General features: G+C 34.2%; 1 protein-coding gene and 1 non-coding gene across 2 annotated transcripts in view; both read right to left on the reverse strand.

Moving 5' to 3' along the window:
• DPP10 (dipeptidyl peptidase like 10) overlaps nucleotides 1-15,696 on the reverse strand; it is a 502,021-nt gene that overhangs the window by 172,490 nt on the left and 313,835 nt on the right. The gene's annotated exons all lie outside the window — the stretch shown is intronic.
• LOC115522508 lies at nucleotides 11,178-11,284 on the reverse strand. The gene has a single exon (XR_003971414.1). It is a non-coding gene; the product is annotated as a U6 spliceosomal RNA (small nuclear RNA).

The following is a 15,696-nucleotide window of genomic DNA, read 5'->3' on the forward strand; positions in this document are numbered from 1 at the left end:
GCCAGGGAGAGAAAAAACAATAAAGGTAAAAGGGCACTTGTTTCTCTTGGAAGTAAGTGGTATGATGACGTCAAGCTTGTTCTAGGATGATGGAATCCCTTTTAAGATGAGTAAGTAGTGGGGCGCCTGGGTGGCACAGTCGGTTAAGTGTCTGACTTCAGCCAGGTCACGATTTCGTGGTTCGGGAGTTTGAGCCCCGTGTCAGGCTCTGGGCTGATGGCTTGGAGCCTGGAGCCTGTTTCCGATTCTGTGTCTCCCTCTCTCTCTGCCCCTCCCCCGTTCATGCTCTGTCTCTCTCTGTCCCAAAAATAAATAAACGTTGAAAAAAAAAAAAAAAAGATGAGTAAGTAGTGACTCTGTTGCTGGAAAAATTTTTATTATTCAGTGAAGAACTAAGCTATTAGAATACTTGAATATAGTAAAAACAATTCATATAATTTTAAGCTGCAGCTCTACAGAAATTTTCCTAAAACATTATATGAAAAAAGCTTTGTGAATGCTGATCAAGTATTGGTTGAAAGGGAAAGTAAACATCGGAGGAATTAAGGGTATATTAATATTTTTCAGTATTTTAATCTACTTTCATTTGTTTTCTCACTTAATGTTCATTGTAAACTTTTAGATATTATTCACCAAGATATACAGTTAGTAAAACCAAGATTGCAGTCTAAATCTTACTGATTCCAAACAGGCAAGGACTGTTTTAATGTGTTACCACAAACATGAATTATGTAGTATTCTTTAATTACTTCACCATTACAATAAGTGGTAAGCACAGGAACATACTCGAGATGGTGAAACTAAATATAAATGTTGGTGAAAAATATAAAGTTTAGGTGTTGCTTGACTTCGTCTCTATTTATGCCCAAACCTATATAAAACAAATGAAAATAAACTTACTATTAATAATAAAAAAAAAAACACTATCTGCCAGAAAACAAATTTAGTCATTCTGTTAGCTTGTAGGCATCACAAAGCCATCGCCACAGAAGATACATAGTAAAAGTAATATTTATATTTCTCCTTGCCCTAATTGGGTCTAGTTGGGTTCCCATTTGGAAAAAAAATAGGATATTATTCTGGCTATTTTAGTATTCATCATGTATTCATTCTGAACTAAATAGTATAGTCAATCTGAATTGAAATGTGATACTTTCAGCATAGTATGTAAGTAGAAACCTAATAGGAGATTGTATTAGGTAAACATGTTTCCATATAATACATTAATTTTACTTAAGAAAAAGGATAGTTGATGATTCAAGTCTAAAAAGCAGGTAACACCAAAAATTACCTGGGCATCATTTCTCAATTCCAAGTAGGACTGCTGTGCTCAGAATATAATCCAACTGGGCTAAACATTATCAATAGCCAGCACAAGATGAATATAATTGTATTCATAATACATAATACATAATACAATTGTATTCATAATATAATGTATTATACAATAGGAGATCTTTGAATAAGTAGAATAAACCAATCTCTGATATATTCCATGTTAGTTAAATTAACTGATCATCACAGACAAACCCCTTCAAATTGATCTTAGAATTCAGTTCATGAGAGGTCTATAATACAAAATTTCATTTCAATGATACTCCATAATCAAAGTTTCTTGATTATTTGACATGGAAATTTCACCATAATATACCTCTGATTAAAGTACCAACCTCATTGACAATGCCACTCTTTATAATAAAAATATTTTCATGTACCAGACCTTTCTGCATTAATTAATGCAAATAAGCTACTTTCACACCAATTGGCATTAAACCATTTCGAATGTCCAATCACTGAAAATATCTGCTTTGATAACCTGAATAGCATGTAAAGGTTAATTACTGACACTGGTACAGTAGGTTTTCAGTTTGTATTGAAATAAATTTATACATCATCTATCCAGGTATAAATTAGTTTTCTCTCTAGCATGTCAATGCAGAAATAAATACATTATAAGAGGACAGAGTGAGAGACAAACTCAACCTTATTCCTATGTAGTGCTAGAACTAGAAAGTCAAGAATGAAAATCAACGTTTCCACATACAAATATTTTGCAGGTTCCCAGTGACTGAACCAAGTATGTAACTTAGAAAGTGGTCCATTCTTTCCCCAGAAACTTTGGTGAAAAAGTTCTCTCTTCATTTAAATTGAATTAAAATGTAGTTTATGTTTTCGTGAGAAATTTATTTGAAATATTTAATCTGCACATCAGGAAAATACAGCAAGCAAAATATATCCAACTGTTTTGATACAAAATTTAGAGGAAAAACTATATGGGAATTATTTAGTTATTCCATGAGGTTATGCCAAGAGAATAGAGCCAGAAAAACTCAAACCAATTTCAATTGGCAACTTTTTAATATCTTGAATAAAAGTCTCATGACCAGAGTGTCCAACATGGTGGCATAGGAAGACTCTTAATTCACCTCCTCCCAAAGAGACACCAAATCTACACCTATATGTAGAGTAATTTCTTCAAAAGAACTGGAGGATGATTGAACAGCTTCCACACAGCAAACACTGAAGAGACCATATAGAGAAGGGTAGAAGAGACACAGACACAGTAATGACAGGAACCCTACACTGATGTGAAACCTACAGTAAGGAGATACCACTGAAGGGTCTCCCCTGCCCTGAGGCACAGCAAAAACAAACAAACAACAACAAAATGAAAACAAAAACCCAGCAGTTTAAAGGACAACTACAGCCTTAGAGATTAAAAAAAAAAAATCCATTTACTAACCCTAGAGTAACTGACACACAGGCAGGGAACTACTGGAATTCTCTCTGGGGTCAGAGGTGCTAATGAGCACCATTTTTTATGTTCTCTCTCTACCTTGATAGCACAGATGGGAGTAGGGTCCAGATACTCTAACTGGACTGCTAGGGCTGCCCCAGTGCACCTTGAGTTCCTAGCCCTCACCAATTCCAGCCATCCCATCAAGACAGCCCAGTAATGCACATTTTGGGATCTCCCACAACTTGTGCCCACTTCAGCCCCAGTTGGCTTGTCAAAGCCACCAGGCATACACAGTTTACAAAAATAATACTCTGACACAAGGCCACTCCTTCAAGACCGGGAGAGGCAGCTATTCCATCTAACTCATAATGTTTTTATGTTTGTCTAACATAAAAAAAACCACAATGAGGAGACAGAGAAATAGGTTCCAAATAAAAGAAGAAAAAAAAAAAAAACAGTGGGGAAAAGACACATACACTAATGAAACAGAGACTAGTAATTTACCTGATAAAGACTTCAAAGTAATGGTCATAATGATGCTTAACAAAAGCGGGAGAAGAATGGAAGAACACAGTGTGCACTTCAACAACAACAACAAAAACAACAATGACAAAAATATAAGAACCAACCAGAGTTACGGAATACAGTAACTGAAATGAAAAATACACTATGGAAATCCACAACAGAAGAATGGATCAATGTTCCAGGAGAGAGACAAAGAGTGTCATGAAAACAGAACAGCAAAAAGAAAAACAAAAAGAATTTAAAAAAAATTAAGAATAATTTAAGGATCTCAGAGACAACATCAAAAGCAATAGCATTCACATTATAGGGATCCCAGAAAGCGAAGAGAGAAAGGGCAGAAGACTAATTTGAAGTAATAATGGCTAAAAAATTCCCTAGCCTAGAGAAGGAAACAGACATCCGGGTCTAAGAAGGATAGAGAGTATCAAAGAAGATGAACCCAAAGAGATATACATCATGATATAATATAATTAAAATGGCAACAGCTAAAGTTAAACAGAATATAAAAGACAGAAAGAGAAAAACAAAACAAATTATCACATATACGGGAAATACTGGCAGGCTACAAGCTGATTTTTCAGCAGAAACTTTGCAGGCCAGAAAGGAGTGACAGGATATAATTAAAGTGCTAAAAGGAAAAAAATAAAAACAAAAAACAAAAAACTAACCAGAATACTGTATCTGCCAAGGTTATTATTTGAAATTGAAAGAGAAATAAACAGTTTCCAAGTGAAGCACTGGTTTATCACCACTAAACTAACATTATAAGACTTGTTGAAGGGTCTTCTTTAATTAAAAAATAAAAACCATAACTAGAAATAGGAAAGCATATGAAAGAAAAAATCTCACTGGTAAAGGCAAATATATTAAAAAGGATGTGGATTGGCCACTTAAATATTTAGTATGAATGTTAAAAGACAAAAATTGTGAAATCACCTATAACAACAATTAGTAGTTAAAGAATATACAAAGTAAAAAGATGTAAAACATAATGTCACTAAAAACAGGGTAGGAGGAATAAAAATATAGGGCATTTGAACTTACGTGACAATCAGCTTAAAATAATCTACAATATATATAAGTCAATATGTATGAACCTCATAGTAACCACAAACCAAAAATCTACAATAAATGTACAAAAAATAAAGAGAAAGAAACCCAAACGTAACACAAAAGACTGTCATCAAATCATAAAGTAAGACCAAGAAAAGAAAGGAACAGAGAACTACAAAAACAACCAGAAAAAAATTAGAAAATATCTGTAAGTACATACTTACCAATAATTACTTTAAATGTAAATGGGATAAATGCTCCAATCAAAACGTATAGAGTGACTGAATAAATGCAATAAACAAACAGAAACAATAACAAAATAAGACCCAGCCATTTTAATAAAAGTATGGAGTTTTCTCAAAAAATTAAAAGTAGAATTACCATATGATCTAGTAATTCCACTACTGTGTATTTATCCAAAGAAAACAATAACACTAATTTGAAAAGATACATGCACCCTTATGTTTAAGGCAGTGTTATTTATAATAGGCAAGATATAAAAGCAACCCAAGTGTCCATAAGTAATTGGTTAAAGAACATGTAGTATAAACAGACAATGGCATATTAATCATAAAATGAAGATTTAGGCATTGGCAATAACATGAGTTGACCTAGAGGGTATAATGCTAAGTGAAACAAGTCAGACAAAGAAGGATAAATACATATGATTTCACTCATATGTGGAATTTAAGAAATAAAACAAAGAAAACAAGTGGAAAGAGACACAAAAAAATACTCTTAAATAGAGAAAACAAACAAGTGATTTCCAGAAGGGACAGAGATGAAGTAGAAGATTAAGAGTACTCTTATTGTGATGAGCAATGAGTAATATAATTGCTGAATCATTATATTGTACACCTGAAACTAACATGTATGTTATAATACTTTAAACAAACAAACTAAAAATAAGATCCAGTTATACACTGCCTTCAACACAGACCTAAAGATATACACAGACAGAAGGTGAAAGGGTGATAAAGGATATTGTATGAAAATGGAAAGAAAAATAGTTGGATTAGCAACAAAATATACTTTAAAACAAAGAATGTAACAAGGACAAAGAAGTATATTACATAATGATAATGCTAAGAAGAGGACATAACCCATAAATATTTATGCACCCAAAATATATAAATATTTATGCACCCTAAATATATAAAGCAAATATTAACAGACATAAAGAAAGAAATTGGCAATAACACAGTATAGTAGGGGACTTTAATATCCCACTTATATCAACAGATAGATCATCCAGACAGAAAGTCAATATGGAAACATTGACCTTAAAAGACAGAGTACACCAGGTGGACTTAATATATACATATGTGTGTCTGTGTATATATTATATATGATATCATATATTACATATTACATACTATATCTGTAATATATATATGTGTGTATATATATATATATAAAACATTTCATCTAACTACTGAATACATATTCTTTTCTTTTTTTTTTTTTAACGTTTATTTATTTTTTGAGAGAGAGAGAGACAGAGCATGAATGGGGGAGGGTCAGAGAGAGGGAGACACAGAATCCGAAACAGGCTCCAGGCTCTGAGCAGTCAGCACAGAGCCTGACACGGGGCTCGAACTCACTGACCGCGAGATCATGACCTGAGCCGAAGTCGGCCGCTTAACCGACTGAGCCACCCAGGAGCCCCTACATATTCTTTTCAATGCACATGTAATATTATTCATAATAGATCACCAGTTAGGCCATAAAACAGATACTTATAAATTTAAGAACATTAAAATCATATCAAGCATATTTTCTAATAAAATGTTATAAAACTAGAAATCAATTACAAGAAGAAAACTGCAAAAACCCCAGACACATGGAGGCAAAACAAACAAATGGCTCAACAAAGAAATCAAAGAAGAAATTAAAAAATACCTTGGGAGAAATGAAAATGGAACCACGATATTCGAAAATCTTTGGGATGAAGCAAAAGCAGCCCCAAGAGGGAAGTTCATTGTGATATAGGCTTACCTCAAAAAATAAGAAAAATCTCAATTAAATCTAATTTTATATGTAAGGGAATTGAAAAAAGAAAAATAAAGAAAAAAATGAAGCCCAACATTAGTAGAAGGAAAGAAATGGTCAAAGATAAGAGCAGAAATAAATGAAATAGAAACTAAAATCAATAGAAAAGATCAGTGAAACTAAAAGCTGCTCTTTCAAAAGATAAAATCAATAAACCTCTAGCCAGACTCATCAAGCAAAACAGGAGGAGTGATCAAATTAATAGAACCTGGAATAAAAGAGAAGTTACAACTGATACCACAGAAGTACAAACGATCAAAAAGAGAATACTACGAACAATTATATGCAAACACATTAAAAAAATAACTAGAAGAAATGGATGTTACTAGAAGTACAAAATCTTCTAAAACTGAACCATGAAGAAATAGGAAATCTGAATAGATAGAAATCTGAACTAGTAATGAAATTAAATCAGTAATTTTAAAAACTCCCAACAAACAAAGGTTCAGGACCATATGGCCTTATAGGTGAATTCCACCAAACATTTAAAGTGTTAATGCCTATTATTCTCAAATTATTCCAAAAAATTGAAGAGGAAGGAATGCTTCCAAACTCATTTTACCAGACAAGCAATACCCTGATACCAAAACCAAAGACACTATGAAAAACAAAACAAACAAAACAACAACAACAAAAAAAGGAAAGGAAATTAAATTAGAAGCGAATATTTCTTTTGAACATAGATGCAGAAATCTTCTAAAAATATTGCAAACTTAATACAATATGTTAATAGTATCAGACAGCACAATCAAGATTTATTCCAGGGATGCGGGATTGTTCAGCATTCACAAATCACTCAACATGATACACTACATTAACAACAGAAAAGAGAAAAATCATATGATCATCTCTACTGATTCAGAAAAATCATTTGACAAAATTTAACCTCAATTTATTTTAATTTAATTTAATTTTATTTTATTTAGAGAGAGAGAGAGAGCAAGCAAGCATGCAGGCAGATGAGAGGGGAAGAGGAAAAGAGAGAGAGAATCTCAAGTAGGCTCCATGCTCAGAACAGAGTCCAACAGAGGGCTAGATCCCACAAACCTGGAATCATGACCTGAGCTGAAATCAAGAATCGGACATTCGACTGACTGAGCCACCCAGGCACCCCTAACATCTATTTATGATAAAAACTCTCAACACAGGGGGTATGGAAGGAACATACCTCAGCATAACAAAGGCCACATATGACAACAAGGTCATGACAAACATCATATTCGGTGTTAAGAAGTTAAAAGCTTTCTCTTGAAGATCGGTAACAAGAGGCCCACTCTTGGCACTTTTATTCAACATAGTACTGGAAGTCCTAGTCACAGCAATTAGGCAATGAAAACAAAAGACATCTAAAGGAAGGAAGAAGTAAAGGAAGAAGTAAAACTGTTGCTATTTGTAGATGACATGAAACTATATAGAAAACCTTAAAGACTCCACCAAAAACTTATCAGAATACATCAATGAATTCAGTAAAGTTTCAAGATATAAAATTAACATACAGAAATGGGTTGCATTTCTATATGTGAATAATGAGCTATCAGAAAGAGACATTAAGACAATAATCCCACTTACAATTGTATCAAAAAAGAATAAAATCCCTAAGGATAACTTTACCCATGGAGTAAAAGACCTGTACTTTGAAAACTAAGACACTGATAAAGGAAACTGAAGATGACACAAATGAATGGGAAAATATACTGCACTCACGAATTGAAAGAATTAATATTGTTAAAATGTTGATACCCCCCAAACCAATCTACAAATTTAATGTAATCCCCATTTAAACACCAATGGCATTTTTTTACAGAACTAGAAAAAGAATCCTAAAATTTGTATGGAACCACAAAAGACCCTGAATACCCAAAGGAATCTGGAAAAAGTAAAACAAAGCTGGAAATATCATGCACCTGATTTCAAGCTATACTACAAAGCTGTAGTAGTAATTAAAACAATCTGCACAAAACAGACACAAAAATCAGGAGAATAGAATAAAGAGACCATAAATAAACCCACAGCTTTATGGTCAATTAATCTATGGCAATTGCAGAGAAGGTAAGAATGTAAAATGGAAAAGTCAGTCTCTTCAATAAAGGGTGTGGGGACAACTGAACAGCTACATGGAAAAGAATGAAACTAGACAACTGTCTCATACCATTTATGAAAACAAATTCAAAATGGATTAAAGACTTGAATGTAGGACCTGAAACCATAAAACTCCTTTAAGACAACACAGGTAATAAACTTTTTAACATCATCTTAGCAGTTTTTTTTTGGGGGGGGCAGTCTCCTCAGGCAAGGGCAACAAAATCTAAAATAAACAAATCAGATTACATAAAACTAAAAACCTTTTGTACAGTGAAGAAAACCACCAACAACATGAAAAGGCAATCTACTGAATGGGAGAAGATATTTATAAATCATACATTCAATAAGGGGTTAATATCCAAAATAGAAAAAAAGATGCTACACAATTTAATACAAAAAATTAAAAATGGGAAAAGGACTTAAATAGACATTTTTTTTCCACAGAAGACATATACATGGCCAATAGGCACATGAAAAAAGTCTTAACATCACTTATCAAATGGGAAATGCAATTCAAAACCACAAGGAGACAACACCTCACACCTGTCAGATTGATTATTATCCAAAGGACAAAAAATAACAAGTGTTGGTGAGGGTGTGGAGAAAAAACCCTTGTATACTGTTGGTGGGAATGTAAACTGGTGCAACTACCATGGAAAACAGCATGGAGGTTCCTCAAAAATTTTAAAATAGGACTAACATACAATCTGGTAATCCCACTACTGGGTATTTGAGGAAAATTAAAACACCAATTTGAAGAGAAATATGCACACCTATGATCATTGTAGCATTATTTACAATATCTAAGATATGGAAGCAAACTAAATGTCCGTAGATACATGAATGGATGAAGATGATGTGAAAGATAGATATCTTCATCTATTTTATTATATACATTACATATAAACATTACACATCCATTTTGAAAGAATGAAATATAGCCATTGTGACAACACGGAAGGACTGAGAGGGTGTTATGCTAAGTGAAATAAGTGAAACAGATACTGTATGATTTCACTTATTATATGTAATCTAAAAATCAAAACAAATGAATGAAACAAAACAGAAAGAGACTCACAGATACAGGAAACAAATTGTTGGTTACCGGTGGCAGTAGGGCTGTGGGTGCAGGCACAAAAAGTGAATGGGATTAACAAGTACAAACTTCCAGTTATAAAATAAATAAGTCATGTGGATATACAGATAGGGAATATCATCAATAATTTTATAGTAACTTTATATGGTGACAGATGATAACTCAACTTATCATGGGGAACATTTCATAATATATAAAATATTAAATCACTATCATATACACCCAAACTGATAGAATATTTTATGTCAGTTATATTTCAATAAGTCTTACTATTTTTTATTGTTTTTTTTTAATATATGAAATTTATTGTCAAATTGGTTTCCATACAACACCCAGTGCTCATCCCAAAAGGTGCCCTCCTCAATACCCATCACCCACCCTCCCCTCCCTCCCACCCCCCATCAACCCTCAGTTTGTTCTCAGTTTTTAACAGTCTCTTATGCTTTGGCTCTCTCCCACTCTAACCTCTTTTTTTTTTTTTTCCTTCCCCTCCCCCATGGGTTTCTGTTAAGTTTCTCAGGATCCACATAAGAGTGAAACCATATGGTATCTGTCTTTCTCTGTATGGCTTATTTCACTTAGCATCACACTCTCCAGTTCCATCCACGTTGCTACAAAAGGCCATATTTCATTTTTTCTCATTGCCACGTAGTATTCCATTGTGTATATAAACCATAATTTCTTTATCCATTCATCAGTTGATGGACATTTAGGCTCTTTCCATAATTTGGCTATTGTTGAGAGTGCTGCTATAAACATTGGGGCACAAGTGCCCCTATGCATCAGTACTCCTGTATCCCTTGGATAAATTCCTAGCAGTGCTATTGCTGGGTCATAGGGTAGGTCTATTTTTAATTTTCTGAGGAACCTCCACACTGCTTTCCAGAGCGGCTGCACCAATTTGCATTCCCACCAACAGTGCAAGAGGGTTCCCGTTTCTCCACATCCTCTCCAGCATCTATAGTCTCCTGATTTGTTCATTTTGGCCACTCTGACTGGCGTGAGGTGATACCTGAGTGTGGTTTTGATTTGTATTTCCCTGATAAGGAGCGACGTTGAACATCTTTTCATGTGCCTGTTGGCCATCCGGATGTCTTCTTTAGAGAAGTGTCTATTCATGTTTTCTGCCCATTTCTTCACTGGCTTATTTGTTTTTCGGGTGTGGAGTTTGGTGAGCTCTTTATAGATTTTGGATACTAGCCCTTTGTCCGATATGTCATTTGCAAATATCTTTTCCCATTCCGTTGGTTGCCTTTTAGTTTTGTTGGTTGTTTCCTTTGCTGTGCAGAAGCTTTTTATCTTCATAAGGTCCCAGTAATTCACTTTTGCTTTTAATTCCCTTGCCTTTGGGGATGTGTCGAGTAAGAGATTGCTACGGCTGAGGTCAGAGAGGTCTTTTCCTGCTTTCTCCTCTAAGGTTTTGATGGTTTCCTGTCTCACATTCAGGTCCTTTATCCATTTTGAGTTTATTTTTGTAAATGGTGTGAGAAAGTGGTCTAGTTTCAACCTTCTGCATGTTGCTGTCCAGTTCTCCCAGCACCATTTGTTAAAGAGACTGTGTTTTTTCCATTGGATGTTCTTTCCTGCTTTGTCAAAGATGAGTTGGCCATACGTTTGTGGGTCTAGTTCAAAAATATGGAACGCTTCACGAATTTGTGTGCCATCCTTGCTCAAGGGCCATGCTAATCTTCTCTGTATCGTTCCAATTTTAGTATATGTGCTGCCGAAGCGAGCACAATAAGTCTCACTATTAAGCAGGAAAAAAGATAGTAGTTGTATAAATTTTGTATTTGTCACTTTTCACACTATACTTCCATAGACAATAGTCCTCTGCATTGGATAATTTTTAAATATTGGAAAAAATAATAAATATCATTTTCAATAATGTATGATAATTTACAGAAGTATTTACATATTAATAGCTCTGATGATCAGATTTTTCACATATTATACAAAATGCTGAGATTATGTTCATTGCCCATTCATGTATATCCTTAGGATATATTCCCAGGAGCAAACTTTTAGATCAGAAGATATTCATGTTTTATATTTTGTTTCATATTAACTAGTCAAATTCTACAAAGACTGAAAAAAATTTATACTGCTATGTGCTATACGTGTGTGGGGTGTGTGTGTGTGTATGTGCGCTTAATGCCACAATAAAATAATGTTACCTGTTGTGCTGATTTGGGTTCTTTGAAAGACAAAAACAAACACAAACATAATTATTTAGAGTTGAAATTTGACTTTGATTTGGTTTGAATATCTTGTCATAGCTCTTAATATTTTATATTTCTTCATTTGTGTCTATCAGTGTATTTTCTATGGGGTTATTCATGTTTCTTTTTTTCTCATTGATTTCTAAAAGCTCTTATTACATTGTAAATCATAATTTTGTTTTCATGACTGAAACAAATATTTTACACAATTGCTTGTCTTTTCAACTGTGTGTGTGTTCTACAGAAACATTTTAAATCTTTTTTTTTAATGTTTATTTTTAAGAGAGAGAGTGTGTGTGTGCAAGGTGGCAGGGTGGGGGCAGAGAAAGAGGGAGACATAGAATCCCAAGCAGGCTCCAGGCTGTGAGCTGTCAGCACAGAGCCTGACATGGGGCTCAAACCCACAGACTGTGAGATCATGACCTGAGCTGAAGTTGGACGTTTAACCATCTGAGGCACCCATGCACCCCAAATTTAAAATCTTTATGTGATTATTTCTAACAGTCATTTCCTATTTTAGACACTAGTAGTAGGTCAAGAGAAGCTTTACTAACTCAACATTACACACTTTGCACAAGTATTTTTTATGGTAATTTTAACATCCATGATCTCTTGTACAAACTTGTCAAATCACTATGTAAAACATACTTAAACTAATGTAACCAAGTGTCAACTATATTTCCACTAAAAAAATTAAAAGTGAAAAAAAATTTATTCTCCAAATCTTATTTGAGATTACAGTTCATTAAAAATGTAAAAGCTTTGAAAAAGTCTTAAAATATGTTTTAAAAATTTATAAAATTAAAAAAAAAACATTAAAAGATAAGATCCATGATCTCTTCAATCCACTTAAAAACACTTTTTCTTAAAAGTGTGAAGTATAACTCCAGTTTTTTGTCTTTTGTTTTTTGTGTATTTTTTTGTAATCCCCAAATAAGCAAGGAGTTGACCAATATAATCAATTTAGTATTTTTTCTTTATTAAAATATTCCTACATCTTATATATGCTTGACTTTTTCTGGATGATTTTCACCTTATTTACTTCTTTGCCTTTACCTGACTAGAATCACTATAATACAACATTAAAATATTCTTTCACACCTGAGAAGATTAGTTCATTTTCATCTTTTTTAGTGACATTATATATTCTAAATCTTGATTATTCAAGTGCAAGTCTTAATCTTCTGATTAAATTCTAGTCAAACTAAGAGGATTCAATATTGTAAATGGAAATGTTTTTGTTCATCACCTTAAAAAAAAACTGAGTCATTTCTTAAAACACCAATATATCGGTCATAAGCATCATTCATTTGTTCCTGTTTTTATTTAATATCTTTCATCCTCATATTTATCTGTCTTCATGGTAGGAGTGAAGATTTCTGGGTATTAAAGTGTTTGTGTGGATTGTGTGTATGGCTCGACAGTTACTGTGAAAACTTGGACAAGTGACACAACTTTGCTTGCCTTAGTTTCCTGGAGATGATAACATCTTTGAAGAAAATCAATGCTTTTATTTTAAAGGATGGGTGGTTACTGGGGGGGTTAATAAAGAGGGATTCTTATTAAAGGGAAAGAGTTGTGGGCTGGAAGTATTTCAGAATAACTGACCTTGTGATAAAAATACAGGCAGGCACTGATAAAGATTAATGTGGTCTTTTATATGCTGCTTATGAAAAATGACCTGAATACTAACCTGATGAAAAAAGAATACTTTTTTTTTTCTCCAAAAGGAAAGAGAACTCAGGACAGAACTTTACAGAGGAATTATTCTAATGGTGATATTAATATCTGAAGAAAGTTGTTTTCTCTCATAGCAAAGATAATACTCCACTACTTTCAACATAAAACCCCCCTGACATCTATACTTGTAAGGTTCCCAGTGGCATGAAACTCAAATACATAACAAATTGACTTTCAATCTCACATGCTGCATGTATATTCAACTGGCCTGGCATGTGATCCATGCCATCCAGGTTATTGCCCCAAACAGGGGTGTCTTCCAGAAGGGGCCAAATCTTCAGCCCTGAAGCTCAGCCAATACAACTGAATATTGAAAATGCCAGAGGGGTGCCTGGGTGGCTCAGGCGGTTAAGAGTCCGACTTCGGCTCAGGTCATGATCTCATAGTTCGTGGATTTGAGCCCTGCGTCGGGCTCTGTTCTGACAGCTCAGAGTCTGGAGCCTGTTTCGGATTCTGTGTCTCCCTCTCTCTCTGACCCTCCCCCATTCATGCTCTGTCTCTGTCTCAGAAATAAACATTAAAAAAAATTTAAAAAAAAAGAAGAAAATGCCAGAGATCATCCAGAAACCATCACGTAGACAAGGAATCAGAACCTGAGGTTCAAGAACAGATTTTTTTTCTCCCTTAGGAAGCTAAATGCCACACTTGTAACTACTTGCAAAGGGGGGTTAGTATATATGACTTATACAAAAATCAGAAGATCCAGGGAAAATAATTTTAAAACTGAAGTACATAGATCTGTTTTCTTCACTTTTGTGCCCATTTCTGCTTCATTCCAAAAGCCTCGTGTTACACTTTGACTGATTAATGTTTTGTGACTCCAAATTATCCTGACCCTCCTCTTCCTAAAAAATTGTATTCTGTATGTATGTTCTTCAAATTTTGTGAATCATAAAATTGATTAGAAGCACTTTATAAAAATATGATTTCTAGATGAGATGAGACATTGAAATCTGTATTTTGCTGGGTGCCTCATGTCACCTTATTGTCAGGCAGGTTTGGGAAATGTTCTTCTGCTCTATCAAAATTCTCTTCATTTGGACAGAAAGTAATTGGACAGAACAATCGGGGGCTAAAGAAGTTTCATTACAGAATATGAGAAAAGGGCTTCAAAGTCAATGTTCTTCCCTAATGTAAAATTAATCATCCTTTTCAGTTTAGACTGCAAGAAGGAAGTTATTCTTTTCAGCAGAAGTACAAGGTTTTAAAATCTCTCCCCAATGCTGTATCATGGTCAGAATCCAGAAGTACCCAGGTATCAAATATCATTCCTGGCCCATTCAAAGAGAGAAGCTAGGCTCAGAGTAGTAGACACTAATCTGGTATTACACACTCAGTTGTATAGGGAAACCATCTTTTTTTAAAAGACCATTGTAGAAGATGTTGTATTTTCTTTAATTTAAAAGAATTATTCCTAATTGAGGCTTTGAACTTTCTGAAATAGAAATAAGAACCCACAGTTGAGCTAACAGTATCATGGTTCTGACTTGGATTAGAAGAAAACAGGATGGGGATTCAGGGAAATAGAGAAGACACTGAATAATAAGTAGATAACAAAGACCGGACAGAAGAAATACAGCTTTGTCAATGACCTGGTTAAGGCACTTGATGTGCTACAGGGATTTAGTCTCAGCAACCCATTACATTTAAATTCCATTGACTATATTCTGGACAGGGGACAGTTTCAGTTCCATATCTGGAAAAAAGGATGATCATGGGACTATCTCATAGGTTTACTGTGTATATAAAATGAGATATTGTGAAGTCCTTGGGATACTTCAGGGTCCAATAAACATTAGATGTTATTAACATTGCTTCTATGGTTATTAGGAATAACATGCTTGAGGGGAGCCTGGGTGGCTCAGTTGGTTGAGTGTCCATCTTCGGCTCAGGAGAGAACAGAATACTCCCCAACATGATCTCATGGTTCGTGGGTTTGAGCCCCGTGTCGGGCTCTGTGCTGACAGCTTGTAGCCTAGAGCCTGCTTCAGATTCTGTGTCTCCCTCTTTCTCTGCCCCTCCCCTGCTCATGCTCTGTCTGTCTCTCTCTCTCTCTCTCTCTCAAAAATAAACATTAAAAAATTTGTTTTTAAAAATGCTTTAAATAATTATATTATGTAGACTTTTTTTTTATACAATGTCAATTAATGTAGTCATCCTGAACTACACTGGGTTTTAATTGCACAATT

The sequence above is a fragment of the Lynx canadensis genome, chromosome C1 (assembly GCF_007474595.2).
Source record: "Lynx canadensis isolate LIC74 chromosome C1, mLynCan4.pri.v2, whole genome shotgun sequence".
Classification (NCBI taxonomy): Eukaryota; Metazoa; Chordata; class Mammalia; order Carnivora; family Felidae; genus Lynx; species Lynx canadensis.